Genomic DNA, 6,740 nt, shown 5'->3' on the forward strand with positions numbered 1-6,740 from the left:
TGGTCAGTATCTCTATCGGAAGAGACTCCTCATGTCTTCTTGAAGGTGTGACGAGCTGTGTTTTGTCTCCTCTGTGTTTCATACATCAGACCCTCTTCGTCACAGGTCTGTCGGAGTGATCACTGGTGTCACTGGTGTTGGTGTTGCTGGAGTCATCCTGGCAATCCTGGGAGTATGGGTCGGGATGAGGAGATCAAGGACGACGATCAGGAATGACGGGACCTATGAACTGACAAGGAGAGATGATGCCCCGAATGACAGCAGCTCAGCGATCAGTCCTCCAGCAGATCAACCAGAAACTGGTAGTAAGAATGGAGTCTGTCCTCAGGTCCCTGGTGTCCAGGTGACTGAGGAGACAGGAGACGGACACTCTAATCCTGTTGTCTCCAATGGACACAGACTGCAGGGGTGATGAGGAGAGTCAGGGCAGTATATTGGGGGTGTAGCAGCAATGCTTGTTAATAAGACAGAATTAAGTGTTGCTGCTTTCCCAACTGAGGCCTCATCTCTCCCTTCATCTCTGTGGTGCAACCACAGAGAAACTATTCATGCAGGCTGATTTAAAGATGTTTTCTTTCATAAGGGACAGCTCCCAAAGGGAGATGCACTTAGCTAAGCCTGGCTATCATGATCAAAGGTCATCCATTGGCGCCTATCTGTCTAGGGAGTGCCAGATATACATCTGGACTGCATTCCTAGGTGTCAGGAGTAAGTGACTCATAACTCACCTTGATCAACCAATCAGGGACTGGTAGGGCCGAGTAACCCACGTGGGACTCTGATGCCCATGGAACTTTCAGCCAATGAACGAGCTGAAGTTCCTCCAGGTAAAAACAGGCAACACAGAGGGCCTGGGAGACTTCTGAGGACTTTCTGAAAGGGAATTCAAAGGAGAATTCCAGGGTAGGACGGCCTTAGGAGCAGAAGGCTCCCAAGGGCAGGACATTCTCTCAGTGTGCCTCCTGACCATCCTGAGACTCAGCCTGGACAACCACGGAACGGCCAGTGTGTCTGAGTGCCAGAACTTTCCTTTGTTCTAAGAGTCTAGAGCGGAGGTTGCCAGAGAGTAACCAGAGGATCCACCCGAGGTTAGCATCAGCAGCAGGCCTCGTGAACAGGTCAGAACTGTGGACAGCTGAATCACTATTCAGAACTCTTCATCAGCAACGAACCGGTCCTCTTCCTTACTTGCTGGAGAAAGTCATCTGGAGAAAAGATGACTGTGGGTCCCAGCAAGTCAGGAAGAGGACCTGTTCGTTCCTGATGAAGAGCTAGTTCTGAATAGTGATTCAGCTGTCCACAGTTCCGACCTGTTCACGAGGCCTGTTGCTGGTTACTCTCTGGCAACCTCCACTCTAGACTCTTAGAACAAAGGAAAGTTCTGGCACTCGGACACACTGGCCGTTCCGTGGTTGTCCGGGCTGAGTCTCAGGATGGTCAGGAGGCGCGCTGAGAGAATGTCCTGCCCTTGGGAGCCTTCTGCTCCTGGGCCGTCCTGCCCTGGAATTCTCCTTTGAATTCCCTTTAGAACAGTCTACAGAATCCTCTCCAGAATCTTAATGAATCTTGTTGAATCTGAATCTGAATCTGAATCTCTCAGGCTCTCTGTGTTGCCTGTTTTTACCTGGAGGAACTTCAGCTCATTGATTGGCTGAAAGTTCCATGGGCATCAGAGTCCCACGTGGATTACTCGGCCCTACCAGTCCCTGATTGGTTGATCAAGGTGATATATGAGTCACTTAGCCCTGACACTTAGTAATGCAGTCCATTTGTCCAACTGACACTCCCTAGACAGATAGGCGCCAATGGATGACCATTGATCATGATAGCCAGGCTTAGCTAAGTGCATCCCCCTTTGGGAGCTGTCCTTATCAAAAGAAAACATCTTACATGAATAGTTTCTCTGTGGCTGCACCACAGAGATGAACAGAGAAATGGGGCCTCATTTGGGAAGGCTCAGAACACTTAATTCTGCCTTATTATTAAGACTCGCCGCTACACTAGTATGATTCCTTATTATTAGGTTACCCAAATAGTACCCTATCTACAGTACCTTTCAGAGAGGACATAGTGCTAAAATGATTCTAACCAAAACAATAAAACACAATCACATCATCGAAGTCCGAACCCCACTGACTTTCAATATCATACCATGTACATCTCCAGGCTTGGAGACTCACAAAAAAGAACAGCCTAGACACCAAAGTGATCCTTTTCTTCCAGTAAGATTATGGCAGGATGCTATCTAGATCAATGAACAGATTACGTTAACAATAGCGAGCAGGTAGCAGAGCATTTAGGCACACAGCCCCTAAATTGTGAAATATGTCAGACTTTATTAAGGATGCCCCATACCTACAAGCATATTTAACAATGTTGTAGTCTTCTACATCATCGCTGTAGTCTTCTTTATCCCGAGTGATCTAATTCTTTAGGAGGTGTAGAAACAGATATCAAGTGGGTAAGTAGACAACCACGTTGCAATTGTTTTTTTCTGCGTCTAACCCATTTTTTTTTCTCCACACCATGCCTGCCACTGTTCTCTCTTCGGTGCCATTGGTTGATATCGAGCTCCGTCCCCCATGACAAGGGATCCTCTTTGATTTCTGAAGCAAGAAACCCAGCCAATATGAGTCCCTACAAAACTCAAGATCCTGTACTGCTCAACCCAGTGGATGGGATACACTCAACATTAACATCTAGTCTGACATAATGTATAAAATAGAATTCAACGTGTCAATCTGCATGGTTGTGCATGTGAACTGTTTATAGTAACTGCTTTTCATACACAGCCGGGACCTGGAGGGGAGGTCAACCATCAGGCCTTGGACACCCAGAGATTTTTTTTTTCCTCCTTTGGAGTTTTTTGTTTTTCTCTCCTTCGCACCTGATGGTTACACAGTCTCATTATCAAGACTGCATACCACACCTTCATTGTGATTTGCTACAGATACAGCTTATTTAAAATTAGGACAAAACTAAAAGAAAAATGTGAAATAAAAAGAATGTCAAATCTAAAATTTTCAGATGTTGTGATGAAGCTTTTGACTCATGAATAGTACCCCCCATCCCAGTGTATTGCATGTTTAATCATAAAAAATAAAAAAAAGGTTTCACAACCCTAAGCAAGGTTGTATCAGGTGAGGGGGCCTACCTAGTGAGTAAAAACACTTGGTTATAGCATTGTGAATGTTGTGCTTGAAAAGCTATTGACTCGTGAATAGCCCTCCCCTATCCCCATGTACCGCCTGACTAATGGTGCCATAATGAAAAAAATCATAAAAATAAGGAAAAGTTTCACAACCAAAAGCAAGGTTGTATAAGGTGAGGGGGGCTGTCTGGTGTGTAAAACACTTGGTTGTAGCATTGTGGGTGCTGTGCTTAAAAAGCTATCGAGTCATGAAGAAGACCCCACTGTCTCAGTGTATTGCATGTCAAATGGTGCCATATTAAAATAAATATATATAAAAGGTTTCACAACCCAAAGCAAGGCTTGGGAAGGTCAGAGGACCTCCTTAGTGTGTAAAACACTTAATTGCAGCATTGTGGGTGCTGTGGTTTAAATGCTATTGGTTTGTGAACAGCATACCCCATCCCAGCGCAGAGTGTCACATTAAATAAAAGCATGAGAAAATGAGATTCAGAACGCAAAGCTGTATCACTCTTCTGTGTAAAAAGTCGGTTTGAACATCATGGGAGCTGTTTTAAATAAGCTGCTGAGTTTTCCGCTGTCAGCAGGATTGTGTATATAGTTGACCCTTACCAGAATTAAAACAAGACATAAAGAAAGGGTTTCAGAAATCAACCAAAGGTTTATTCCCATGCTTACAGTCTGGATAATTGGAGACTGCGCTATCCTGCTTCCTATAGTGATATATGGGTTTTTCACACAAAGCTAGTAGTAGTAGTAGTAAAATCAGAAAGTTCATGTGTAAATCCAACTATTTTCTAATCGCTTTATCCAGGACAGGTAACAGTTTCACCAATACTATTTGGTAACTTTTTACGATTGTCAGACTTCAGAATGCTTCCACTGATGCTTATAGATTTGACATAATGCGCACTGTGTTAAAGAGCTATTGAGCACAGAACATCTTTACACTTGTAATAAATACAAGTTTGTGAAAACAGTGACAAATCACCCCAAACAAAATACAATTTTAGAATACAAGCAGTTTGAAATGATTAGTTGTTATTAATAAATCACTTAACTTTGAACATGTTGTGATATTTAGAAATAACAACAAATCAATATAATTTACTATTTTAGTTTTTCAAATAAATGTTTTTGTTAAAGGAAAACTCATGCCAGGAGATGGGTTCAAACAAAGCTATAGCTGAAAAGGGCAGGCAAAACGTTTAAGTAATCATGGGTGAATGAGAAATTGATGCAGATGTTTAGAAAGAAAGTGGACTACAGTAATATTTTGAGCTTACAGCCTATCCAATGTTATTCATTATTAATCTTTTTTAATATTTTTTTTAATGTAAGAGGCAATACACAATTTGTGTCCTCTATAACACTTCAGTGTAGTTTTTAATCAGTTTAATGTTTAACAATGTAATACAAAGCTTAAACTTATTAAATTGTATATACCATTTAGACTGTTAAATTCTGTAATTGACAAAAGATTGTCCCTCAGCATTGACAGGGATTCAAAACAAAGTGTTTTCTGGCAAGAGCCCAAATGCTGCACATGATAGCTTTCATAGCTCCACCTGGTGGTTTTACAAGATATTCCACCCTACTTCGATACATCATGCGGTATCCTACAGTTCTTTGCAGAACGAGCACTGCGATTTACTGCAGCATACCTTGCACATTTTGAATGGTTGGATCTGTAGTTCTACTCAGTTTGGTGAATTCTTGATAAACCAAACTGGTGCCCTCCCTCTAACTCACCATTCCTCCCTTATGGTAGTGTATGCAGAGAAACCCATGTATATAAACCCATAGGGTCAAATGCAATGGACTTCCCGAGTTAAAACACAGCCGCGTACTAAGTTAGTATGGTACATTCTGGACATCATCTCCCGCTCCAAGTTCAATTGCAGCAAAAAATATGTGGAACAAAGTTGGAGCCCAGCTCAACTTGTGCTTAATCCGGTTCCAAGGGCTCGGCCTTGTTGTACTAATTAGCCCGAACTGGAGAGGACTGTACATCAGAACACTTCTGATTAGTAGAATAATATGTAGGCCACATTAATATTCAATTACTTTTCTGTTTCTCATTTATATTCAAACTAAATTTCCTGACAAATCAGTTAGTTTTTAATTTAAGAATTGCATTTAGTCGACAATTCACCTGATGAGGCTACATAGTTATTAATGAGATACCCAATTATAATTAGTCATGAAACAAATGAGAACAGCAGCTGTGCATTTGAAATTAAACACTACGGTATTATTGCAGAATTAATTTTGTTTAACACTCCAGATGAATAAGCAGACATCATTACAGCTAAATCGTTACAAAAGACACCGACTAATAATCAGTAAAGTTAAGTTTTATTTTTAACAGAACTGGAAATTAAACTTATAAAAATACTTGAGCAAAAAAAAAAAACAACACAACAATTGTTCCTCTGACCTTCTAAGCATTTTTTTAAGGCAATACATTTCTTTAGCAGGGTGTGCCTTGTGCTTACTTTTCAGAACTTTGATTTTCTCTCTCCTGTGTCAGTTCAGATTAAGCTCTTTAATCAGTTCCAACATCTTCCTTTCAAAGTGGGGAAGTGCTTGCTGGCGTGTTGTTTTGCCAAGTCGTGCCTATCCTTTATGACGGTATCTTCTGACACCTGCGCACAATCCAACAACATTACAAGACCAGCGCTATAACAGGAGTCATAAAAACACAAGAAGCCACATTGAACGAGCTTTCAGAATTGTAAAACAACGCTTTGCTTGTCTGTCATTTGGTTTGCATACCAGTCCATCAAGAGCTAGCACAACCCTGGCTGTTTCAACACAGTCATTGGATCACAGCCACAGGACAGAAAAGGGACTGTAAACCATCATAAATCACTTAAGATGCTGAGTTTTTTCCTTTAACATACTTGGGTGCCACCTATTTCCTCCTCATCCCTGCTTTCCTCCAATGACCACAAATACGGAGACCCATCACTAAAATATTTAACAAATCTATCCAGTTGACTCCTCGATTTTATAGAACACTTAAAAGCCTCAGGCTACATTTATATAAATAATAGCTTAAGTTCTGTTCTCTTCACTTCCAATGAATGGAGAAAATTTAAAAGAACAGTAGTCTGTCATTAAGTGAAGGGAGAATGTGTGATCCTAGCTGCAGAATAATTTTAGTTTCAGTGGTCTTTCTGATGTATGAGTTTGGAAAACCGTGCTCAGTACCATCGAGGTGTAAGAGGGTCAAGGATGAGCAGGAAACTTTGTTAATAAGGAGATGGACACCGCCCAACATGGGGTTTAAACCCACACCCCTGAGCTAAAGAGTCACATGCTCTACTGACTGAGCTAGCCGGGCACCAGTGTTCGCAAAGACGGTTTTCCAAACTCATACATCAGAAAGACCACCGAAACTAAAATTATTCTCACACATTCTCCCTTCCCTTAACGACAGACTACTGTTCTTTTCAAATTTTCTCCATTCATTGGAAGTTTCATTTCATACCTCTCTGCACCAATTCTGACTTCACACCTCTTGATTGGCCTCTCTTTCTGTCCCCTGCTCCCGCCTCTCACTCCTCCTCCCTCCCAACCTTTG

This window comes from Lepisosteus oculatus, chromosome 14 (genome assembly GCF_040954835.1).
Source record: "Lepisosteus oculatus isolate fLepOcu1 chromosome 14, fLepOcu1.hap2, whole genome shotgun sequence".
Classification (NCBI taxonomy): domain Eukaryota; kingdom Metazoa; phylum Chordata; class Actinopteri; order Semionotiformes; family Lepisosteidae; genus Lepisosteus; species Lepisosteus oculatus.